The 27,242-nt window shown below is 43.1% G+C and overlaps 1 long non-coding RNA gene across 2 annotated transcripts; it reads left to right on the top strand.

The window, feature by feature from the left end:
- Nucleotides 1-1,346: 1,346 nt before the first annotated feature.
- On the top strand, nt 1,347-2,992 carry LOC124053427. Of its 2 annotated transcripts, XR_006842149.1 has the most exons (5): nt 1,353-1,476; nt 1,548-1,609; nt 1,684-2,066; nt 2,253-2,327; nt 2,714-2,992. It is a non-coding gene; the product is annotated as an uncharacterized LOC124053427 (long non-coding RNA). The 2 variants fall into 2 exon arrangements; XR_006842148.1 differs by having other exon boundaries at nt 1,347-1,476; nt 1,684-2,327.
- Nucleotides 2,993-27,242: the final 24,250 nt, after the last annotated feature.

Genomic DNA, 27,242 nt, shown 5'->3' with positions numbered 1-27,242 from the left:
ACGCAGCGTCTTCGGGACAGGAACGAGGCATGGCGTCTTCCACACCATGGGGACTCTCTGAAGACTCAGGTTGAAGACATGATGAAGTAGTGCTTAGCTGGGGGGCACAGGCTTTCAGGACCCTGGGGCTCACACCATCTGGGCCTGCAGCTTTGCCTGCACTGCACTGAGCTGTAACAATCCCTTGCATTAGCATACAGCAGATCTATTGTTCTTCCCTCTCTGGCAGGTCTGAATAGTTTCACATGTCCTGCTGGGGAACATAAACAGTCACCATGACAACATTCAAAAACTCCCTGTGCAAGTAATATTGACATAGTCCAACGGCACAGTTCCAAATCCGGGCTGATGCGCTCCTTCACCGTGATGTGAGCTGGATTACACCACCGGTTGTTAACGAGCACGGCAAGCCCTCCCCCTTTGTGCTTACCGCTAGCAGCGCAGTCTCTGTCCGCACGGACCGCATGGAAGCCCGTTACTGTCACATTGTCATCGGGTATGTCCTGGTGCAGCCATGTCACCGTAAAGCACATCAAACTGCACTCCCAGTATTCCCTCTGACTCTGCGACAGTGCCGTCAGTTCGTCCATCTTATTCGCGAGTGACCTCACATTTCCCGTGATGATAGAGGGGGACACGGCTTAAACATCCTAGTCATAAGCCTCCGTTGTTTCGCACTGTTCCTGTGTCATTTACACACCTGTTCTTCATCTGCCTTCAATCACTTATCACTGCTTATGGATATTTAAGACTGGCTCCCACACCACCTTGCCAGATTATACTGTCTACTCTGGTGGTATCTTGTCACTTTTTGAATTTGGTTGTTGCTCATTTTGAGAGGACTAATTTTGCTCTCCTTGTTCAGGTTCACATCCATGCTCCTGTCTACCCAGCTCAGCTCTGTCTCCAGATTGGACTGGATATTCTTTGGAGTTTGCCTCACCTGCTGCCTGGTTATCTGCCTGTTTCGTTTCCTGTTCTTGTGAACTATTTCTGTTGTGTGTTTTGTACTATTTTACTGAATATCTCCACTAAAGTCTATTAACCCTTTACTTAAGTCTGTCATCTGCTTTTTGGAGTCATCTCTGAAGCCAAAACCATACCATTTACACCATCCTTTTTACAAATTCAATTCAGTTTATTTATATAGCACCCATTCACAACAAAAGTTATCTCATGACACTTTCCAATTAGAGCAGGTCTAGACCAAACTCTTGTAATACAGAGAGCCCAACATTCCCCCTTGAGCAAGTGTGGCAGGACGTAATTGGTGGTCCGATCAGTTTCAGCTGGGTTGGGATTTTGGCCAATCATTGTGGGAGGAGATCACTTAAAAGCGGATAGAGAACACCTGTCTTCCTTTTTGGCTTGTCAGAGGCTGGGTCGTAGCACTTCCTGGCATTCCCCCAGTTCCGTCCCGGCGTGGTGGTAGAGGCCGTTGAGGGTGTGCTATGCTCCACGGGTTGCTCGCTGTGGGTAGGTGTGTTGTTCTCCTGTGTCCTCCTACTTGGCATTGTACTTGTGGCAACCTGTGCATTTGTTTGCAGGTCGTTTCTGTGTGGCGTCTGTTCCTCTCTTCCATGCTGTGTTGTCCAGGACTTCCTGATTGGTATGTAGGCTAGCGCTTTCGGTCCCTCCTCCAGCCATTTCTGAGTTGTTTATGCTGTATGATTATGATTGTAGGGGGAAGTATAACCCAGCTGCTGCGCAGTGTCGGCCGATCAGCAAGGGAAATCACTGCTGCTTTGCTTCGTACCGGAGATCGTTGGTTGTAACCGCTACTAACTGCTTTGCCTCCTACCGGAAATTGTTTGGCTGCAACAGCGACTAACGGCTTTGCCTCATACCGGAGATTGTTTGGCTGTAACCGCTACTAACTGCTTTGCCTCACACCGGAGATCGTTGGCTGTAACAGCGACTAACTGCTCTGGCTCATACCGGAGATCGTTGGCTGTAACAGCGACTAACTGCTCTGCTTCATACCGGAGATCGTTGTTGGTGACAGAGATTGACCACTTTGACAGTAGCTGAGGTGAACATGGGTGCCGTGGTGCTCTGGTATCCAGGTATGTGTTTTGTCTGTTCTGTCTGTGCGCCAAGGTACGTTGCAGTCATAGCGGCTGTGATTAGTTTTGCAGCGTGCGTTGTGGCGGTGGGGCTGTCGTGTCCTGTTGCCTGGGTCCGGTAGGTTGTTGCAATATTGTGCTAGCTGGATCTCTCTGTGGTGACGCTGTTTTCTTTTTGATCTGCAGCGGTGGTTGTGACGGGAGTGGCTCACCCACCGTTAGCGTGGCCTCCCTTCCCTCCCCTTTTTATCGGTGCACCGGGTAGGTGCTGCTGTTCTGGTTGCGCTGCTGTTCTGGACGCGAAGTCGCTCGGGACGCGGAGCGTTTGCTTCCGAGGGACTGTTTAAAGAGTGAATTGAATGCGTTGGTGGCGGTTGGTGTTTTATTCTTGGTTTTGTTTCTCTGGATTATTATTTTGATTTATTGTGTAAATTTAGGTTCAACTTTTGTATGTGTGTATCTATATTTCTGTGTATTGTTTTTGGGTTAAAATTAATTAGTTTAGTTAGTAGTTACTGAGTTTTTCCTTTCCTTTTATTATTTTTCTTCCTCGTTTTGTTTGTTGGAGTGTGTGAGTGTCTGTATTTTAAGTTGCCATGTTGTTGGGTCCCTGTGATTAATTTCTTTCTTTTTGTGTTGCTGTACAGGAGCTGTGGCCTGGTGGTGGCGGTGGTCCCCATTTCCTGGTGCTGGGTTTTGTCTTCACATCCTTATTTTATTAGATTGCAGTGTCACGGTGTGTAGGTTGCTCCCTTTTCTTTTTTTCTTCCCACCTTCAGTACACCACAGCCCTGTTCGCTTTTGGGTTTGATTCTGCAGGGCCCCAACGTACCTTGTTTGTAATAGGCAACACGTTAGTGCTTATGATCAACTTTTATTGTGTGCTTGTTTTTTTTCTTTTGTGATTTAATAAAAATTGTTCTTTCTACCCGTCCCTTGCCCTGTGTGTGACCTGGACCTGTGTGCATTTCCTGGGGTTGAGGCACCTCTCCTCCAGGTGGCGTTGTCAGCAACTGTCATTTATTTTGACTTCCCTCCTGAACTCTGCCACATATATGTCTGCGTGCACTAATGTGTGCGTGTGTGTGTGCATGGCGAAGAGTGAGTAGCGGGAGATTATTCTGTTGTGTGTGTGTGTGTGTGTGTGTGTGTGTGTGTGTGTGTGTGTATATATATAATTTCTTTTTTTCCTTTCGTTTGTTTTGTTTTCTTGGTTAGTGGTGGCGGAACTCTATATGTGTGTGTGAGACAAGGGTTTGTCTGCAATGCTCTAAAATGTCTCTACCACCACAGAGGCGGAACTGGAGGACGCCAGGAAATGCCGCGACCCCGCCTCCGGCAAGCCAAAACGAAGACATGTGCTCTCTACCTGCTTTTATGTGGTATTCTCCCGCAGTGATTGGCTAAGATCCCATCACAGCTGAAACTCATAAGGACCACCAATGGCGTCCTGCCACACAATCATAATGAAATTTTGTGCAGATTCTCGGATTACTTACACTTATAAATAGCAGCAGAAAATTAAAATTGCACACTTAAGAAAAATATAAAATACAAAATACAAGTGAGGTAAATAAAGTGCACTTAGTGCCAGTCTATGGTATGCTGTGTGTGTGTATGTGGCTAGATGGGGGAGGGTGTATGTGAGAAGTCCTGTAGGGGGGTGGGATGTGAGTGTTTCACTGCAGGGGGGTTATTGCTTTTACAGCTCTGGAGAAGAAGCTGTCCCTGAAGACGATGAACTGTGTTGTGCCAGTTGCCACGTCTGATGAAGAGTAAGGACTGTGCTGTATAGTGTGTAGAAAGAACCACCCATCATAGGTAGAGACTGTTAAGTGATCTTGAACTGTGTTACCAAGTGCAAGGATTTGGAAAACAGCCATGGAAGGCGGTGAGAGGAAAAGTTTGGTGTGGGCCATCAAAAAGAGCCTGCTCACTCTTCCTGCTGTTGAACTGTTTCAGGTCGCAAAGGCACTGATTCAATTGCCAGGGATGGACCAGTCTTGTCTGCCTCATCTCACTGGATGAGGAGGGGTGTTTCGATTAAATCAACGATTGCATGTACGGTAAGGCCTTACTAGAGTTGGAGGATGATGGAATGGGATATTTATTACAGATGAAAGATGCGATTGATATTCTCATTATTTTCTAAAAGTCGAGTTGTTGGTGCCGATGTTGAGTTAATTAATGATGTCGACGAAGTTAGTATGGCTGTAGAAAATGGGATCACTCCTGATGCAACACTACAACAGATGCTCACTAGTTATGAGGATCTAGGTAAACAAATTTTGCAGTACATGCCCACACATACCCCGCAAAATGCTCCCCAGACACAGACAAAAGTTCAGTCCATGTCACTACGAAGGAATACACCAGATACCAAAGGAAAGAGAAAGCAGAGCTCCTGGTGAACTTCATCCAGGCTGACAAACCCCCTGGGCAAAGTGGCTGCCTACGAACAAGAAGACAAGGCACTATTATTCCAGCAGGTCAACTGGCCTGGGTCAAATGCCAAGTCCTGCCCAATATGGAACTGCCTGACCCAGTCGTTCTGTTCAAGCCCAATGACAACAGCCTACCACTGGCAGAACTGGATATTGGAGAATGTCTGTACAAGCTGCAAAACTCCAGAAGGCCCTATTTAACAGTACCTATGGGGAACAAATCTGTGGAGATTCTCAGTCATCCAGGTCATATTCATTCATTCATTCACTTTCTGTCAAGAATGTGGACGTCGTTGTCATCAAAGGAATGTCCCATTTCCTTAAGATGTAAGTGGACCGCTGAGTCACTTGTCGCTGGTGGACTTAGACATCATCTCTCTTGCACCTACAATGCTGTCCTCCCATCCATACCCAGGAGGTTTCACTCCAATTCACATGAAAGGCATAAGAACAATCGTTCAACAATCGTCGTTAACCGGTCATATCCGAACTCATTAACACTCTCACAGCCATTAGCTAGTTGTTAGACTCAGATAGCCAGTCATTAGACACAGAGGGCCATCACTGGCAGTCAAACTACATAGACAAATTTGCAGGACTATCAGATCCTTTGTTTTAGTTTTAGTTTCACTTCGTCACACCCACTGAGGTATATATTTGTTCCCCACCAGACAGTTTTTTCAGAACTGATGAAGCTGCTTGGATGAGCAGTGAAACGTCTTCAAGTCAAATCTTCAAGTCCAGATGCCTTGCTTTAACTATGGGGTACAAGATGGCGGCGCACAGTAGTGCAGCGGCTTCTCACGCTCCCGGGTTTAAGCCCTTTTTTGTAGTTTTTGTGTTGGTCTAAAGGCTAACTCTACTTGTTTCGGTTGTCTAAATAAACGCATAAGGTACAGCCGAGCCGAACTTTTTAAAATAAGGGACGGTTCGAACACCATGACCACTACGACAACAACAACAACGGCCTCACATCAACTCAGAGCTTCGCTGGGCAGACTGCAGCTGCTAAGAACACCGGATTGGCGTAGCAGGCTACACCGGATGGGGGGCAAGAGGAAGCGGTGTGCGAGGAAGCAGAAGAGGGGCAAACGGGGCGGCCTGTTAGCTAGGCTAAAGGCTAACGCCGGGAGACCACCGATCCCGTCCCTGTTCCTGTCCAATGTTCGTTCTCTGGACAACAAAATGGACCTACTTCGACTGAGGCTGGGGGTTTCACGTGAGATGAGGAACTGTGCAGTGCTTTGTCTGACAGAAACATGGCTAAACGAGAACATGCCTGACCCAGCCTTCCAGATCGATGGCCGGCTTCTCTTCCGAGCGGACCGCAACCAGCTGTAGGGGAAAGCTCGGGGGGGCGGACTATGCGTCTACGTTAACAAAGGTTGGTGTACAAACTGTACAAAAGTTAACAGCCACTGCTCTGAGGCGATAGAGTATATGACTGTGAAATGTCGGCCACACTATCTGCCTCGGGAGTTTACGGCGGTGTTTGTTATGGCTGTTTACATCGCGCCGGGTGCTAATGCTAGCGAAGCGCTAAGGGAGCTACACAATAACATCAGCTCGCTTCAGCACAAGCACCCGGAGGCTTTCTACGTGGTTGCGGGAGACTTCAACCACGTAAACCTGACAGACACTCTGCCTAAGTTCTACCAGCATGTCACCATCCCGACACGGGGAAATAACACGCTAGACCGTGTTTACACAAACAAACGAGACGCATACAGAGCTGTCCCCCACCCCCACCTCGGCTTCTCCGACCACATCTCCATCGTGCTAGTTCCTGCCTACCGTCCGCTGCTGAGACGCCACACACCGACACAGAGGACCATCACCGTGTGGCCCAGCGATGCAGTCCCTGCACTACAGGACTGTTTCCAGCGCACAGACTGGCAGGTCTTCAGGGAAGCAGCTGTCTGTGAGGGAGAGGTGGACCTGGAGGACTACACATCTGCTGTCCTCAGTTACATCTACAAGTGTGCAGAGGATGTTACCAGTACCAGGACAGTAACAACCTACCCAAACCAAAAACCCTGGCTGAACACGGAGGTCCGGTCTCTGCTGAAAGCCAGGGATGCTGCGTTTAGGTCAGGTGATAGAATGGCACTCAGGGCGGCAAGAAGAGAGCTGACGGCAGGAGTGAAGAGGGCCAAAACCGCATACGCCCAGAGGATCCAGGGACACTTTGAATCCAACGATCCAAGGAGCATGTGGAGGGGCATTAAGTGCATCACAGACTATAACACCAAAGATGCACAATGCCCCAGGGACCCCTCTCTGCCTTAAGCTCTCAACAACTTCTTTGCCCGCTTTGAGGACCCGGACACCCCCCTCAGCACCAGACTCACCCCCCCACCTGGTGAAGAGCCCCTCAGCGTGACCTCAGCAGAAGTGAGGAGGACCCTCCAGAGGATAAACCCACACAAAGCTGCAGGTCCCGATAATATCCCGGGGCGGGTGCTGAAGGGCTGTGCACATCAGCTCACAGAGGTACTGACGGACATCTTCAACACCTCTCTCCAACAAGCGACGGTCCCCACCTGTCTGAAGACCGCTACAATCATCCCCATTCCCAAGACCTCCACAGTGACGAGCCTGAATGACTATCGGCCAGTAGCCCTCACTCCGATAGTCATGAAGTGCTTTGAGAGACTGGTCATGGCCCGCATCAAAGACTGTATCGACGTCACTGTGGACCCACACCAATATGCATACAGGAAGAACCGATCCACAGAGGATGCCATATCTTCTGTGGTCCACACAACTCTCACCCACCTAGAGAATAAAGACTCCTATGCCCGCCTTCTCTTTGTGGATTTCACATCTGCGTTTAACACAATCATTCCGCAAACACTGATCCACAAGCTCAGTGCTCTCGGTTTGAGCTCCACCCTCTGCAATTGGGTCCTGGACTTCCTGACGGACAGGCCGCAAACAGTGAAGATCCATGATATCTCCTCCTCCTCCATCACCCTCAGCACCGGCTCTCCCCAGGGCTGTGTGCTGAGCCCCCTCCTGTTCACCCTGCTAACACACGACTGCTCAGCGCAACATCCGAGCTGTAATTTTTCATCGTGAAGTTTGCGGATGATACAGCTGTGGTTGGACGCATCGCCAACAGTGACGAGGCCGACTACAGGCAGGAGGTGGAACGCCTGGAGGGTTGGTGCAGAGAGAACAACCTCTGCATCAACGTGAAAAAGACCAAGGAGATGATCGTGGACTTCAGAAGGGGCAGACATCTCCCCCTTCCTCCCCTGTACATCGGAGGGACAGCGGTGGAAGTGGTCTCCAGTTTCAGGTACCTGGGCGTCCACATAACGGACCACCTCACCTGGAGCAACAACACTTCCTGTCTCATCAGGAAGGCACACCAGCGCCTCTACTTCCTCAGGAGGCTGAGGCGTGCCGGACTGGGGAGCTCAGTCCTGACATCTTTTTATAGATGTGTGGTGGAGAGCGTCCTGTGCTCCTGCATCACTGTGTGGCACGGCAGCTGCTCTGCAGCAGAGAAAAAGTCTCTGCAGAGGGTGGTGAAAGCTGCACAGAAGACTGTGGGACACAGCCTATCCACCACCACAGACATTTACACCGCCAGGTGCAGGAAAAGGGCCTCCTGCATCATGAAGGACCCCACCCACCCCTCACACAAACTGTTTGCCCCTCTCCCCTCAGGCAGGAGGCTGCGGAGCATCAAGAGCAGGACCACCAGACTGAGGAACAGCTTCTTCCCAGAAGCTGTGAGACTGTTGAACTCTGGAGGCCTTCTGTAGCCCCTGCTGCCAACCCCCCCCCCCCCCCCCCCACACACACACACACACCAACAAACACCCACGGAACATTGCACAATGCAGCCATTTGCACAAACTCTTAAACTACTCATGTTCTCTCATTGCACTACTGTCTTTTGCACTACCCTGTCAGTCATTTGCACTACTTATACTGTTTACACTGATGTTTACATCACCTACTGTATTTTTTTATATTCTACTGTTTTTATATTACATAGCATTGTTTATATTTATATTTATTTGTTAGGCAATTAGGGCTTATACTGGGACCAGGGAAACTAATTTCGTTCCACTCATGTTCTACGTGTGTGAAATGACAATAAAGCTCCTTGAATCCTTGAATCCTTGAATCCTTGAACACAAAACATGCAGTCACCCTCCCAAGAAGGACAGCCCTTGGTAGTATTCGCTGTATTGAAAAGGTAATTACAACAGACTTACCTGAAATCCCCAAGCCTACAGTGTCCCTCAACAGTACTGCTTCGAAGTCTGTTGACCCCAGTCCCACTCCATTCCAACCCCCTGTCGACCTCAGCCACCTCGATGAGCAACAGCAGGCAATTGTCAACAAGATGATCTGTGAAGAGGCTGGGGCTTTTGCACGTGACAGTAATGACATTGGTTGTATTCCGAGCCTTCAGATGATGATCACCCTCCAGGATGCAATCCTTGTCCAGAAAACATACTCCTCAGTCCCAAAGCCACTATTTAAGAAGGTGAAGGAGTACATACAGGAACTATTGATGGATAGTCAGGTCCAAGTCCCCCTATTCTGCCCAATTTGTCTGCGTCAGGAAGGACGGCAGCCTGCAGCTGCGCATTGACTATCACCTCCTGAATAGAAAGACTGTCCGTTAGCCGTTGTCTAGGATAAGACCTGACAGACGCTCTTGGGGGCTACATTTGGTTCAGTATTTTAGATCAAGGGAAAGGCTATCATCAGGGCTTCATCGCAGAAATTTTGCGCCCCGTCACTGCCTTCATTACTCCATGGGGTCTCTATGAGTGAGTCCGTATCCCATTTGGACTCTCAAATGCCCCTAGCATAGGCCACCTCAGAAATGATGCTGCATCCCATATATTGACAATGTACTCTGTTACGCAAAAACGTTTGAAGAACATGTCGAGACCATCCGTAAAGTGCTCCAGGCCCTTCAATGTCACGGAGTGTAATTGAGACCTGAGAAATGTGACCTCTTCAAACCAGAAATCAGATACATGTGTCGTTTGGTGTCGGCAGTTCAAGAGCCCTTGAACAACTGGTCAGCCTCCTCACAAACCCCCCTGTTTTGGTGTATCCTGATTTTAACCACCCTTTAGGCTGCATACTGATGCCTCAGACCACGGCCTTGGAGCTGTTCTGTATCAGTACCAAAATGGAAAGTTGAGAGTCATTGGATATGGGTCAAGGACATTGTCGCCAGCCAAATGCAATTACCACCTGCACAGTGGGAAATTGGAGTTCCTCACGTTGAAATGGGCTGTGTGTGAAAAGTTCCGTGACTACCTGTACTATGCACCGCACTTCACTGTATACACTGACAACAATACCTTGACCTATGTCATGAGTATAGCCAAGCTCAATGCCGTAGGTCATCGGTGGGTTGGGGACTTGGCAGATTTCCGTTTCAATGTCAAATACAGGTCTGGAAAGTCCAATATTGACCCTGACACCCTATCTCGCCTCCCCCTGGATATGGAGTAGGATATGGAAGTATGAAAAGACCTGTACAGAGGAGTTCTCCGGCAGCAGATAGGAAAGATGTGGCATGGGTGGCTGCACTTAACGCCTCTTCCCCAGACGCTAACAAGCAGTCTCTTCCCCCTCTGCAAACCATTAGCCACGACGAGCTAGTAAAAGCCCAAAGAGGGGATCAAGCCATAAATACCATCATAGAATTGAAAGAGTCAAACACAAAGTTGACAGATGAAGTACGGAAAACTGCAAATGGAGCAACCCGGAAGCTGCTTCATGAGTGGAACAGACTATACATGGACAATGACCTCCTTTACAGAAAGACCAATCAAAACAGGCACTTAGTCCTCCCTGTAAGATACAGAACACTCGGCCTGAAACATCTACATGATGAGATGGGTCATGTTGGGATGGAAAGAGTGCTCTACCTTGCAAGGGAGAGATTCTACCCTTGCAGGGTAGAGAGATTGATCCGCAAATGTCCCTGTAAGTCCAAAAAGCCTGTCACATATGTAAGGGCTCCCATGGGCATCATCACTTCTAACTTCCCCTTAGAGCTCATGTGTATTGTTATTGAGGGGTATGAATATATTCTAGTGGTGATCGATCATTTCACTAGATTCGCTCAGGCATACCCCACAAAGAACAAGAGCGGAAAAACAGCTGCAGAGCGCATCATTAATGACTTTATACCCAAGTTCGGACATATGTCTAAATTGCATCACGATCAGGCCAGTGAATTTGAGAACAAACTGTTCCAAACACTGCAACAGCTGTCTGGGATCGGCCACTCTAGAACATCACCCTACCATCCACAGAGCAACCCAGCTGAGAGGTTCAATAGAACCATACTCCAGATGTTGAGGACCTTGACTGAAAGTGAGAAACTGTGGTTGAAGGATCACCTCCCGTATGTAGTACATGTTTATAACTGTACTAAACAGGAATCGACTGGCCACTCACCCTTTTTCGTCCCCTATGGCCTCAGAGAAAAGGGAATCATACTCACCTAGGGGATATGCCGAGAAATGGCCTGAGGGAATACCGTATTGCTTGTGAAAATAGTATGAAATCCAGTGCAAGGGGGAAAGTGACCTACGACAAGAAAACAAAAAGAATCGCATTACAGCCAGGAGACAGAGTCCTGGTAAGAAACTTCAGTCAGCGTGGAGGACCATGCAAGTTACTGGGAGAAAGCTATCTACGTGGTCAAAAGCCAACTCCTTGAGAGTCCAGTATACAGTGTCTACCCTGAGCACGGAGACCTGCAGAAAACCAGAACGTTGCATCGCAATCTCCTGTTGCTGGTGAACGACCTACCCCAAAGAAAGCAAATAACAGACAAAAACAAGAAAGAGTGGAAAGAGTGTCAGACACGGAAAGACAAGAAAACATAAGTGACAACACTGACAATGATTCAGATGATGATGATAGTAACTGTGGATACTGGCTAAGGACACCTGCTGAAAGAACAGAGGAAAGATCTCTTGTACACCAAGAGCAATTACCGGAATATTTACCAAATCCTATCCTGTCACCTGAAGAGAGTGAAGAAAAAAGGAGAGAAAACATGGATAGAAACTTACCTGTCTTGGCCAGACCTGATGAAGAGGACGCCACCGAACCCCTGGGAGGAGAAGGAAACAATCAAAATTGTCTCTAGATGCTTTAATTATAATATTTCCTAGAGGGAGCATGTATAAGGTGAACAGGATCGGCCCAAGCACTGAACACTGTGGAACACCGAGGTTAACCCTTAAATGTGAAGAGGAAACATTATTAACCTGAACAAAGTGAAATCTATCTGATAAATATGATTTAAACCAGCCTAGTGCTGTCCCTGTGATCCTAGTCTCATGTTCTAATCTGTGTAATAAAATACTGTGATCTATAGTGTCAAAAGCAGCACTGAAATCCGGTAGAACGAGTTGATCTGATCTAAGATGGAGAAGGACGTCTTTCCCCGCCAGTCAAGGGAAAGATGTCCTTGAGGAGCTTAGTTGGGATGGGGTCTAAGAGACACGTAGTTGGGTTAGATTTATTAATGCTGGAGGTCAGCTCAGGGAGGTCTATGGGCAGGAAGCTGTCTAAAGATGGAGTAGGACTAAAAGAGGTTTCTGGCACTATGCTGGCTATTGTGGGGAGATCTTTATTGATGTTAGTGATTTTATTGTTGAAGAAACTCATGAAGTCTTCACTACTAAGAGCTGCAGGAATACAAGACTCAACAGAGCTGTGACTCTTTGTCAGCCTGGCTACAGTGTTAAAGAGAAAACATGGGTTGTTCTTGTTTTGCTCTATTAAGCTGTTCTGGCTTTACAAAGGGCCTTTTTATATGTCAATAGACTATCTTTCCAGGCCCTCTGGGATTCAACTGATTTGGAGGAGTACCACTTCCTCTCCATTCGTCTTGATGTTTGTTTCAGTGTTCATATATTTGAATTATACCAAGGAGCTAGCCTCCTATGATTTTTAACCTTCTTTCTCAGTGGAGCAACATTATCTAAAATTGTGTGTAACGCGGCTGCAGTGTTGTTGGCAAGGCAATCAATTTCTGCAGGAGTAATATTTAAATCAGTACGCTCTGTTGTACTGGTACATGGTGCTGAAGGGAGCTGTGATGGGATTGTATCCCTAAATCTGTCTACAGTATTATCAGAGAGACATCTGGTATAGTAGACCTTTTTGTTGTGTGCTGTAAAGTCTGTTAGAGTTAGCTCAAAAGTTCGAAGTGAATGGTCTGAAAGGAGAGGGCTTTGAAGGACAACTAACAGGTTCTTAGTTTCTAGGCCGTAGGTGAGAACCAGATCAAGGGAGTGATTATGACAGTGTGTTGGTTCATTTACCATCTGAAGGAAACCTATTGAATCTAAGAGTGAGTTAAAGGCTGACTTAAGACAGTCAGAGTCAAAATCCATATGTATGTCAAAGTCACCCACCATAATGACTATATCTGTACTCAGTACTAAACTAGATAAGAAGTCTGAAAACTCAGACAGGGACTTTGAGTAAGCAGCAGCAGGTGGGCGATAAACAACAACTAGTAAAACTGGCTTTTCTGACCAGTTTTGGTGAGACAGTCTGAGAGTGAGACTTTCAAATGAACTATAGATAGATTTAGGTTTGGGGATAATCTGAAGACTGGAGTGGTAGATTGCTGCCACTCCTCCTACACTCAAAAAAATAACTTGTTCGCGGAACATAATAAAATTATGGAAATAATTTCCACCTAAACAAAATGCTTTCATTTAGCAAAAACAATTTTGTTGAGTGACCTAAATGTAAATATGTTGGATCAACATGATGCATTTGCATTGATGTTACTTAATTACTGGTATTCAGTCCAACTAGATTTGCAAGAGTAAATGTAACATACTAACATCATTTTCTTGGACCATTTAAACTCGAATATGATTATGAATTACTTAATTTAATTGGGTAGTTGCAACTACTTTAAAATAATAGTTACATGAATTAATTGTGCTGAGCCAACAGCACCATGTTAAGTAGTAGTAGTACCTCAGAAAATAAGTCATTATATTCAGCAATTTAAACATAAATGTCAACCTATACATACCAGATGGAGTCAAATTTGTAAAAGAAAAACACAATGCACACTGGATTCATTGGAATAACACTTTACCAGAGATGGCACAACAGACTTTCTAGCAATTGCTTAAAAATATGTTGCTGTGAAAATACAAACATACATCATGAAACTTCAGTGTCCAACAGTTTGTGCATTATGTCATGTCTGTAAAAAAACAAAAAAGGAAAAAGGCAGACAGACAAGCAAAAATTGTAAGTTCTGAGTTAAGAAATTGGAGCACATTGTCAAGCCTGTCCCCAGTTAACATCTCATATGCAACATCAACATATGTTTATGTCAGTAAAACAAATCTATACAAACTGAAGCTATGAACATTTAAGACTGGATTCTTGGATTCTGACTAGGTAATATAATAAGATAAAAGCTCAAGTGATCAGTCTGCAACATACATTCCTGTACACATAGACAAGTGTAAACCATTTAACAACCAGCAACTGAATGCAAAGAAATATGCAGTAGTGTGCATCCTTACATCCCAAGTTTCAAAAGAAAACTACTTTGACAAGAATCCTCCTTTTTACCTCACCTTTGTTTAAACAAACATTTCAAAAACATTATTCTACTTTGTAACCAAAAATAGCATCAGTTGAAAGCATTAAAACAACACAGCTTCAAAGGTGTATCGCAGCTCTGGAGGGTAGCTGAGGTTAAGAGCATATACAAGAGCGAACAACATCACCACAGCAAGTGGTACATTTCCCAACTCATCCAGAACTTGCACGCCCTCCAGAATGATGCGTACATCTTTCGGTCCATCATCTGGCTCTGCACCTTCTTTGCAAATGACAAAGATTCCAAATGTAGTTTCCATCATTGCAGCTTCACTGCTTTCACCATCTGTGTACTTCACAGAAAAAAAGGGGGGGAACAGAGGATATATGTAAAGATATGTTATAGCAATGCCATTTTTTAAAAAGAAGAAAAAGAAAGATTCTATAATTACATTGTCCTTTTTTTTAACCACGTCACTGGTTTGTTTACACATGTCAGAATAAGGACTGGAGAATAAAACCTAAATTACATACCATGTATTCTTTCACAAAGTTCTCGGGCTCTTCGTTCAGGTACACACACAGGGCTTTGATGATACATTCTCTTCTGACATCAATGGCATCAGTCTGAGTATGTAGGACAATAAAAAAAAGAGAAGATTTCACAAACATGAAACATTGAATTAAACTTTTTTCAAATGTAACAAACCTTATTGACAACTTTTATGATATATGAACCTACGATATCCATGGATGCATTGGTTTTATGTCCAAGCAAGACATTTAATCATAGAAATATGTCAAATTAAAGCATGTGGTCCCAGGAAACAGTAACTAGCATTGCAACATCAGTGGACACTGTCAAATCTGCAAAAGGTTCATATTTTAACAGATCCTTCTTCATTAAAGTACATTACCCCCCTCCATCTAGTTTTAGTTCTCTCCATCCTTCTTACATTTCCTCTTTAAATATCAAGCATGAAGTTAATATGAAGTAAATATTAAAGCTGTACAGTTTCTATATTTTTTCTATTATCATACCTGGGTGATGGGTATCATGATGCTCTTAATCTTTCTCCCCTGAACGTTGCCTTTCTTGCCAAACACCCTCATCAAATTTGAAGAGTGAGCATCCAGCTCAGAGAAGAACTTTGACAGCAAACTGACGGTTGTAATCCTCTTAAATTCAGCAGTTAGCTTAAATGAAAAAAAGGGTACACAAAAGCAAGTTTGGTTATCATAGCATTGAAATGACAAACTAGTTGAACAACTGTCATCTTTCACCAAATCTTGAATCACCTTACAAGTTACTTCAAAGGCTTACCCACATTTTGTTTGGCTGATATAAATCACACTGTACATATACAATATACAATGAAGACATCATATTTCAAATAAATGAGTGCTGTGCATTAGTTCACCTACCTACAGAAGAGACCCGGCCGTCTGGTTTTGAAATCAGCAATCAGGGGTGCATCACAAATAACTTCTTGCCTTCTGTGTGCAAGTTACTTCTAATAACAGGGTCTCTCTTATCTTTTCAAGTGTCTTTGGGGATTCACCAGATGGGTAGGTGGGGCAGTAATTTACTTTAGCTCTTCTGGGTTTCTTTACACCATAAGCAGGACTGCATTTTTCTGCAGGTTTATTTGTCAGGGAATTCAGTTCAACCTCTGGACATCCAAGACGCTTGAGCTTCCTCCTGTAGTTGCCAAGTTTGTACTTTAAGCTCCCCTTCAATTCAATTTCAATTCAGTTTATTTATATAGCGCCAATTCACAACAAAAGTTATCTCATGACACTTTCCAATTAGAGCAGGTCTAGACCAAACTCTTTAATTAAATTGTGAAATAGAGAGAGCCCAACATTCCCCCTTGAGCAAGCACTTGGCCAATATATCCAGTGGCAGAGCCTGGCTCTTTCAGACATGGATGGGATAACACAAGGGCTTCAGCAACTTCTTCAAACTCATTGTCTGGGGTGTACACTTTGTACTGAACAATTGCTTCAGCTAAACTGTCAAGAATGGCAGTTTTAAGTCTAATGTCTGGATTCAATAAAGTTCCACTTTCTTTGAGTGCAGCATTGGCTTTGTCCAGGTGCAGCTCACAATCATATGGGAATCGAGGAACAAGAAAAACAACAGGCCATCCAGAGGATCTTTAAGGGGAGGACTCAGGAGTAGACAGAATATCTGTATCACACAAGCTGCCAGATGAAAGTGATGAGTCATTACCAGACCATGATGTAGCAGGAGTGGAGTGCGGATGAGGTGGGGAGCCACCAGGCAGGGCAGAGGCAGCTGAGTCAAGCTTAAAGGTACTTTTGTCCTGGATCTCTGACATTGAAGTCAAGTTGGTAAACTCATTGCCAAACTCAGCATCCATAAACTGCAGCCTGAAGTGGTCCTCTACCCTACACTGCCTCTTTATGTGCTGAACAAGTTCACTGACAGTCTCTGGAATCGGATCCTGCAACGTAAGTCTCTGGGAATCGTTATCCCCAAGGATGATTCTGAGCTTCATTGTTCACAACAATTTGTGAATAAAAGCAAACACACATATAAATACATACAAATATATTTGTACAAGAGTACATCTTATCTAAGTTTGAAAGACCTATTTTCATTGACTATCCTAAAATATATTTCTAGATTCACTATTGTACATGAAATTTCTGTAAAAAAAATAATAAAAATTGGAAAGCTACAGTGTAACAAATTGACTAACAACATGTTGGTTAAAATAAACAAAAAGGATATAAGATACTATAAGGTTACATTTTTCCAACATCATTAAGACCTAGTTTATGATATTACCAGTTTAATACTGCAATGTAATTTTTGCACTAATTTTTTCTTCACCAGTTCATCTATTTTCAGGCTAGGTTAAGGATTGTTTAGATAAATCTGTAACTCATGAAATACACCTCTTTTTTAATTCCTAGACAGTAGTGACAGTCCAATTAACATCAAATTTTAAATCAGAATGTCATCATACCTTATACATGTATGTGTCTTTTTAATGTCACCATTCTGAGAGATCCAACAAAGTTGGGGCAGTCGTGGATCACCGGTTAGGGCACATGTGTCAAACTCAAGGCCCGCGGGCCACATCCGGCCCGGCGTATAATTATATCCGGCCCGCGAGCTCATTTCATATAGATCTATTATTATTGTGACCAATGGCCCGCCAATATGAAGCGCTGATAACACACGAACTACAGGTCCCATAATGCAGCGCAACTGCCGCCTTACCTTACTATTGGCTACCTGGGAACATTTCCGCGTCAATCAAGTCGAGCTCTGTTGCCTTATACAACCGAGACTGTTGATTTTGTTGGCCTAGCTTGCTCTTTTACGATTACTTTCAGCACAACAACAACGTCTCTACTTGCGCAATTAGCGCACTGCTCCCTCCTGTCGGAAAACGGTCACGACACGCTCATCTGTGCCGCCCCGGGCTTGAAAGAGTGATGTATCGGAGTGGGAAAACCGCAGTGCATTGTGGGCTTTTCAGGCAACTGAAAAGTGTGTTTACGCCTGCTGCTTGCATGATACTGCTCTTGTGTTCTGTTGTTTTGTTTCAACAAGTTAAAACATGGTGCCAACGTGCTGTGTCGTTAACTGCCACAGTCGTTCACATGATCGCTTCGGTAAAATAAACGATCGGGTGAGTTTTTTTTCTCATTTCCTACGTGCACGCAAACCCAAGGACCTCGGATCTGTGAGCTAACGAGGAGACGCCGAATGGCCTGGGTAGCAGCCGTGAGACGACCAAACATCACTTTCAGTACAATCACCCGACACATGTTGGTGTGTTCACGGCATTTTCAGACTGATGTTGGTGGTGTTTTTCTGAAAATAAAATGAATGGCTGGCTTTCTTCCTCTGCTTATTTCTGTTTATCCGTAACATGTCATTGATATGTCAGACACAAAATCTCCTGATCTGCTACTTGCTCATATGGTGACAAACACCAGGCCTGCGCTTTACAAAGAAAGTTAATGAAACTATGCCTGATGGTGATAATAAATATTGTAGTTCACTAGCAATATATAAAACTATATTCCAACTACTTTAATTGAGCCATAATAAGTCCTCTGTGAGATCATGCCATTTACTCAAGCAGTAATATCTTGCAAGTCTTTTCAGCTTATTACAAACATTCTTGTGAGAAAGTTTTTTTTTGTAGCATGTTCGTATTTTTACTTGTTTTGACAGGAGATTTTAAGTTATTTTATTTATTTTGGAATGATATTCCTGTCTGCTTTTATTCTGTATGTTTAAAAATGTGTTCAAAGTGTTAACTTTAGATCGGCCCGCGATCTAAGGTGTGCTTTGAGTTTTGGCCCCCTGTGCAACTTAGTTTGACACCCCTGGGTTAGGGTGTCGGACCCGTAACCGGTGGATCGCTAGTTCGATTCCCCGTACTGGTGTCCATGGCTGAGGTGCCCTTGAGCAAGGTACCTAACCCCCACTGCTCCCCGGGCGCTGAACGCGGTCGCCCACTGCCCCGGGTTTGCTGTGTGTGTGTGCACGTCACTTGGGTGGGTTAAATGCAGAGCACAAATTTCGTTGGAGTGAGTTCCCTCCAATGACAAAATATGTCACTTTCTTTCTTTTTCTTTAGTCTGCCAGAGGGTAGTCATCTGCTAGGTCACTAAGCTCAATCAGATCTATATCTTTGGTTGCACATGCCGTGAGCGCAAAGGCTCTGTGATGCTCACTATACCACCCACAAAGTCTCTTAACAATAAATCTCTCAGTCTCTCCTGAATAACAAAAATGTGAACAACCTGTCCAAAATCAGGAAGGCCACTTGTAGACCCATGAGCTATAATCATGCCCTTTTTGAAACTTAAACCTTTCGTTGACACAGATCTAGTTAAATGTACTTCTCTTGTACCAGGAAATTTTTGTCAACAATTTCTTCTTTTAAAACATCAACAGAAAGTGTTGAGACACTTGTCATCTCAAGAAGAGGCTTTTCAAAACTAGATGCTCTCATGTGATATGAAATCATGAGCTGATGCTTAAAAGCTAGGGAGAGGGGCACATTCTTGAAGCAGTTTGAGTGTCGGATGACATGCTTAAAAAAACTGTGCTTAGCCTCGAATCGCATCGTCCAGAGACCAACAAGAGGACCAAATTTCGTGATGAGTGCAGGATAGTGCTCTAAGTAATGATGTTTGGAAAGAAGCTGCACATTAGGAAAGAGTTCTTGGTATCTTTTGCGGTGCTCTGAAATTTTGCACTCAAGGTAAGCAATGGAGTCTTCTGTGTGTGTTGGAGCAACCACCAGCTCTACAACATCTTTTAAAACCATGAGAATTTGCCATGTCATTTCATCTTCCGGCACCAGATGCCCAATGATGAAAGGAAGAAATCTTATCAGTGCCCAGTTCTCATGAGCATTCCCACCGATTGTTTTTGGGAATGTGTGTGGGATTACATGAGGCCTGTTAGTCTTGTCTGACCACTTGAAGTTAAAACTAAGGATAGAATTGTTTAGACGCTCAAGACTAGAAATATTTCTTGGATATCAGCAGGGACAAACAATGCGCAAGCTCCACAGGCACGATGCCCTCAAACACATCATGCATGATATCTGGTGGATAACCTGTCAGAACACTAACGTGGGAAAGGTTTTTGGTGATTGCACACGGTTCTTTCACGCCAAAACAGCTTGAACTGTTCTGCTGTGCTGAATTTACATGAGAGTCATGTAGTTCTTTAGTCCTCAGATCAAATGAACCTGATCTCACATCACTCGTTTGGATCTCTGCTCGTGTTGCTGTACAGAATCGGCAGATGTTTCCACCAGAAAAACTTTCATTAAAACCTGCTAAACTGTGAGCACTGAGGTTATCTGCTGCAACAACATGAATTGTGCCTTTAACACATTTACCAAGCAAGGGAACAAAAATTCCATCCTGCTCAAGGGTTTTTACATCTTGAAGAAGAGGATGCAAGACACTGTCATAACCGTACTTCTTCACATCATCATATTTGCACAAGATTGCCACGTAAATCGAGGAAAGTGCTGAATGTGAGCCTGGAGGCAAATTACTCAGAGTCCAGTAGATACCACAGAGATTGTGTTTCCTACGTGAAGTACCCAGAGGATTGCATACCTCGAAATCGTCCATGTATAAAGTTAGCAAGATTCTCAACTCACCACCTGAAAAAAACCCATTTTCCTTAAAGTGTGAACCATCTTGAAATGATTTATAAGTGCGCTGTTCTCCAGTTATCCCATTACTCTGATGTCCTCTGTGGTTTTCAACAACTTTATCCACAACATCTTTCCTATTGAAGAGCTGTTGCAAACTCTTCAGTAAAGGCACGTACTGAAGGCTTTTCTTTTCCCTTTCATCAAGCATGTACTCAGTGGGCTCAATGACATTAAAGTTTTCCCTGTAAAACTTGTTTCGAAGATATGATGTGCTCAAAGACCCGCCCTTCTCTATAGATTTTAGCAAGGGGTGAGATGTGGCGAGGGCCGTGGCTACTTCTTTTACCACTGACTTGTCAGGTATGGAACCATGTTTATGAAACACAGCTTCAATAGCGTTAACAGAGAGAAGAAATGCAGCTGAGCAAAACAAATAGTGCAATTCTTCTAGAAACTCATCAACCTTTGTGCCTGGCACATGTGCGAAATGTTCTAGTTTAAGCAAAGCTGCAGCAAAGTTCTGCACAATTATGTCAGGCAGGGTCTTGCTTACATCCACATCATTACTTGGATATGCACTGTTTAATTCCACTGCAGAGTCATCTGGGTTAACTGTATTTTCCTCTTCACTGTCAGATGATTCTTGTGAAATTCTGGTTGTTGTCACTATACTTGGTTTAAAATCATCTATTGTATGGGGGTTGTGTTTCCTGTTTTTGTGGGAGTGAAGCGTTCCACAGATATTTGTTTTGAAAGTACAATCCCCAAACATTAACAACAAACAACACAAACAACAGTTTCATGACTCTTAAAATGAATGCCAATATGTATGAAAAAATCCCTCTCTGTAGAAAGACTGCTACAGTTGCACAAAGGACAACTAAACGATTTCAATTCCAGGAGCTCCTGACAAGTTTGCTTAGGATGAACTCTACTTAAATGTATGCGCAAAGCATTCTGTGTCTTAAAACTGCATGGACAGTTTTGATATGGGCATGAGTAAAGCTGTCTATGGCGGTGCTGTAGTCTTAAATGTTTGAGTAGATCATATCTACCAGAAAAAGATACACTACACTCCTTGCACCTCCACATATCAGCAACACAGAACAGTAAATCAATTATATCATGGCATATTTAACATTTTTCATTTCCTAGCTTCCCCTTTTCACCTTGCTTGATCTTGAACAGCTTGTCACTACATTTACACTTAGGTATTTGAATCATAAACCTGAGACTAGCAGATGACTCCCTTTCCCTGCAGTCACTCTTGTTTGATCAAGCCGTAGAAGAGGACACTTTCACAGTATTATGGCGAATGGTGGTGGTCAATTGAGAACACAAATTTCTATGATAAATTGAGAGAGAAAAGAGAGACAGGATAAGGGAGACATATAATGACTTTACACAATCTTAAAAAGGGAGCTACAAATGTAAAAACAATAGTTAATATCAAAGTCAAAGTCAAAGTGTACTTTATTGTCAAAAATCTATGTAACAGCACAGAAAATTGAAATTTCGTTTGACCAGTCTCCAATGTGCAGTTAAAAACTAAACATGTAGTTAAGACAGTGACAATAAGGATAGTGCTCTAAGTAATGAGCACACATGAACACATACACCCAAACAAACACACACAGTGTGCAGTAAAAAGACAACATACTGATACAAACATGTACAATAAATACACACACACACAGTCACAGCAGCAGAAGTACAGTCAATGGACATACAGGTATGTGCAGTAGTGTAGATGCAGTATGTAAGGTGCAAAGAGTAAAGTGCGAGTGACATGTCATAAAATGTTTATGGAGTGTCCATCAGTGTGTTGATGAGTCTGATGGCTTGTTAAAGAAGCTGTTTCTCAGTCTGCTTGTGCAGCACCGCAGGTTGCGGTAGCGCCTCCCTGATGGTAGTAGGGAGAACAGTTTATGTGCTGGGTGAGTGGGGTCTTTGATGATGGTCATTGCTCTTCTGGAACAGTGTGAGGTGTAGAGGTCCTGAATGGCTGGTAGTGGTGATCTGATGATCTTTTCTGCAGTCCTCACCAGGATGCTCTCAATGGCACCCCTGTAGAAGATGGTGAGTGCAGATGTGGGGAGGTCAGCTCTTCTCATCCTTCGCAGGAAATGGAGTCGTGCCTGTGCTTTTTCCACAGTACATATAGTGTATGACTAATGCTTTTGTTATTTTCAGTGGACAACTACATGCAATACATGCTTTCGTTGAAAACCCCGCCAAGGTGTCGGGACACCGTGGTAGTTTACACTCGCTGCTCCCCAAACACAGAGATAATAACCGTGAAATGTCGATCTCCACGACTCCACGCGAAGTCAAGATGCTGAATTGTGGAAATATTCACCACTATTATTCGTATAGCTTATGAGACTGCATTCTTTTAGCTGCAGCCACATTCACCGAGGGTAGGTGATTATCTCCCGCCAGCAGATGCCTACATCAGCGTCTCTGTCACCGTAGCTTCACCCACACTCAGTCCTCGTATATGTTTGACAGTTCTCATGAAGTCAGAGACTTAAGAGGCGTCTGTGAAAACATCTTTGGATGTCAAGAACATCCACGTTATGGGTGAATATGAAATCTGAGACTTCAGTTGCATCTATGAAAAAGTCATCATCATAAAATGTCAAAGTTATCCGTATCCATGATGTCATAGACTTCAAAGCCATCTGTGAAGATGTATTTGACTGTTATTTAACTTCAATGTTTTTTGTGATGATGATGTCAGAGGCTTCAATGCGATCTGTGAAAATGTTGTTGACTGTTGTTTTACTGAAATTGTTCTTGTGATGATTATCTCAGACACTTCAAAGCCATCTGTGAAAATGTTGTTGACTGTTGTTAAACTTCAATGTACTTATGATGATGATCTCAACCACATCAAAGCCATCTGTGAAAATATCGTTGACTGTTGTTGAACTTCAATGGTACTTGTGATGATGATCTCAAACACTTCAAAGCCATCTGTGAAAATGTCTTTGGATGTCAAGAACGTCCAAGTTATGGGTGACTATGAAGTCAGAGACTTAAAAAGCGTCTGTGAAAATGTCTTTGGATGTCAAGAACGTCCAAGTTATGAGTGACTATGAAGTCAGAGACTTCATTTCCATCAGGGAAAATGTTGTTGACTGTTCTTTAACTTCAATGGTTTTTCTGATGATGATCTCAGACACTTCAAAGCCATCTGTTAAAATGGCTATTATAGCCCGTCCAAGTTATGGGTGACCATGAAGTCAGAGACTTCAGTTCCGTCTGTCAAAAAGTCGTCGTCATAAATCGTCAAAGTTATCGGTGTCCATGATATCAGAAACTTCAGAGCCATCTGTGAAAACGTATTTGACTGATATTTAACTTAAATGTTATTTGTGTTGAAGATATCAGAGACTTCAAAGCCATGTGTGAAAAAGTCTTTGACTATTATAGACCGTCCACGTTGTGGGTAAGTATGAACTTACATCATCATCATTACTTATTGGTAATGATGATGTCAGAGACTTCAAGGAAATCTGTGAAAATGTCTTTGACTGGCATAGAAATTCAAACTTATTGGTAATGGTGATGTCAGAGACTTCAAAGCAATCTGTGAAAATGTTGTTCACTGTTGTTTTACTTCAATTGTTCTTGTGCTGATGATCTGAGAGACTTCAAAGCCATCTGTGAAAATGTCTTCAGATGTCAAGAACGTCCAAGCTATGGGTGACAATGACGTCAGAGACTTTAGTTCCATCTATGAAATAGTCGTCGTCATTAAACGTCAAAGTTATCCATGTCCATGATCATCATACACAGAAGTCTCTGACCTTCAAAGCCATGTGTGAAAATGTATTTGACTGTTATGTAACTTATATATTTTTTGTGATGATGATCTCAGACACTTCAAACCCATCTGTGAAAATATTGTTGACTGTTGTTGAACTTCAATGGTACTTGAGATGATGATCTGAAACACTTCAAAGCCATGTGTGAAAATGTCTTTGACTGTTGTTGAACTTCAATGGTACTTGTGATGATGATGTCAGACACTTCAAAGCCATGTGTGAAAATGTCATTGACTGTTATAGTCTGTCCAAGTTGTAAGTGACTATGAAGTCGGAAACTTCAAAACCGTCTGTGAAAATGTCTTTGGATGTCAAGAACATCCAAGTTATGACTATGAAGTCAGAGACTTCAGAGCCATCTGTTAAAATGTCGTCGTCATAAAACGTCAAAGTCATCGGTGTCCATGATGTCAGAGACTTCAAAGCCATGTGCGACAATGCATTTGACTGTTTTTTAACTTGAATGTTTTTGTGATGATGATCTGAGAGACTTCAAAGCCATGTGTGAAAATGTCTTTGACTGTTATAGAAATTTCATCTTATTGGTGATGATGATGTCAGAGACTTCAATGAAATCTGTGAAAATGTCTTTGACTGGCATAGAAATTCAAACTTATTGGTAATGGTGATGTCAGAGACTTCAAAGCAATCTGTGAAAATGTTGTTCACTGTTGTTTTACTTCAGTTGTTCTTGTGCTGATGATCTGAAAGACTTCAAAGCCATCTGTGAAAATGTCTTCAGATGTCAAGAACGTCCAAGTTATGGGTGACAGTGACGTCAGAGACTTCAAAAGCGTCTGTGAAAATGTCTTTAGCTGTCAAGAACGTCCAAGTTATGAGTGAGTATGAAGTCAGAGACTTCAGAGCCATCTGTTAAAATGTCGCTGACTGTTATAGAACGTTCAAGTTATGGGTGATGATGAAGTAAGAGACTTATAAGCCATCTGTAAAAATGTAAAAGACTATTAAAGACTGTCTAAGTTATACGTGACTATGAAGTCAGACACTTCAAAGGCGTCTTTGAAAATGTTGTTGACTGTTGTTTAACTTCAATGGTACTTGTGATGATGATGTCACAGACTTCAAAGCCATCTGTGAAAATGTATTTGACTGTTCTGTTACTTCAATCGTTCTTGTTATGATGATCTCAGACACTTCAAAGCCATCAGTGAAAATGTTGTTGACTATTCTTTAACTTCAATGGTTTTTCTGATGATGATCTCAGACACTTCAAAGTCATCTGTGAAAATGTCTTTGGATGTCAAGAACGTCCAAGTTATGGGTGACTATGAAGTCAGAGACTTCAGTTCCATCTGTGAAAATGTCGTTGACATAAAACGTCAAAGTCATCGGTATCCATGATGTCAGAGACTTCAAAGCCATGTGCGACAATGCATTTGACTGTTATTTAATTTGAATGTTTTTGTGATGATGATCTGAGAGACTTCAAAGCCATGTGTGAAAATGTCTTTGACTGTTATAGAAATTCAATGTTATTAGTGATGATGATGTCAGAGACTTCAATGCAATCTGTGAAAATGGCTTCAGATGTCAAGAACGTCCAAGCTATGGGTGACAATGACGTCAGAGACTTTAGTTCCATCTATGAAATAGTCGTCGTCATTAAACGTCAAAGTTATCCGTGTCCATGATGTCAGAGACTTCAAAGCCATGTGTGAAAATGTATTTGACTGTTATTTAACTTATATGTTTTTTGTGATGATGATCTCAGACACTTCAAAGCCATCTGTGAAAATGTTGTTGACTGTTGTTGAACTTCAATGGTACTTGTGATGATGATTTGAGACACTTCAAAGCCATCTGTGAAAATATGTTTTACTGTTTTAGACTGTCCAAATCATAAGTGACTGTGATGTCGGAAACTTCAAAAGTGTCTGTAAAAATGTCTTTGGATGTCAAGAACGTCCAAGTGATGGGTGACTATGAAGTCAGGGACTGCAGTTCTATCTGTGAAAAAGTCATTGTCATAAAACGTCAAAGTAATCAGTGTCCATGATGTCAGAGACTTCAAAGTAAAAATGTCATTGACTGATATAAACCGACCAAGTCGTAAGTGACTATGAAGTGGGAAACTTCAAAACCATCTGTGAAAACGTCTTTGGATGTCAAGAACATCCACGTTATGGGTGACTATGAAATCTGAGACTTCAGTTCCATCTATGACAAAGTTATCATGATAAAACGTCAAAGTTATCCGTGTCCATGATGTCAGAGACTTCAAAGCCATCTGTGAAGATGTATTTGATTGTGATTTAACTTCAATGTTATTTGTGATGATGATCTGAGAGACTTCAAAGCCATGTGTGAAAATGTTGTTGACTGTTGATTAACTTCAATGGTACTTGTGATGATGATGTCAGACACTTATAAGCCATGTGTGAAAATGTCATTGACTGTTATAGTCCGTCCAAGTTGTAAGTGACTATGAAGTCGGAAACTTCAAAACCGTCTGTGAAAATGTCTTTGGATGTCAAGAACATCCACATTATGGGTGACTATGAAATCTGAGATTTCAGTTCCATCTGTGAAAAAGTCGTCGTCATAAAACGTCAAAGTCATCGGTGTCCATGATGTCAGAGACTTCAAAGCCATGTGCGAAAATTAATTTGACTGTTTTTTAACTTGAATGTTTTTGTGATGATGATCTGAGAGACTTCAAAGCCATGTGTGAAAATGTCTTTGACTATTATAGAAATTTCATCTTATTGGTGATGATGATGTCAGAGACTTCAATGAAATCTGTGAAAATGTCTTTGACTGGCATAGAAATTCAAACTTATTGGTAATGGTGATGTCAGAGACTTCAAAGCAATCTGTGAAAATGTTGTTCACTGTTGTTTTACTTCAGTTGTTCTTGTGCTGATGATCTGAAAGACTTCAAAGCCATCTGTGAAAATGTCTTCAGATGTCAAGAACGTCCAAGTTATGGGTGACAGTGACGTCAGAGACTTCAAAAGCGTCTGTGAAAATGTCTTTAGCTGTCAAGAACGTCCAAGTTATGAGTGAGTATGAAGTCAGAGACTTCAGAGCCATCTGTTAAAATGTCGCTGACTGTTATAGAACGTTCAAGTTATGGGTGATGATGAAGTAAGAGACTTATAAGCCATCTGT

Source organism: Scatophagus argus, chromosome 22 (genome assembly GCF_020382885.2).
Source record: "Scatophagus argus isolate fScaArg1 chromosome 22, fScaArg1.pri, whole genome shotgun sequence".
In the NCBI taxonomy this organism is placed as follows: domain Eukaryota; kingdom Metazoa; phylum Chordata; class Actinopteri; family Scatophagidae; genus Scatophagus; species Scatophagus argus.
This window is presented reverse-complemented; position numbering and strand designations above follow the sequence as displayed.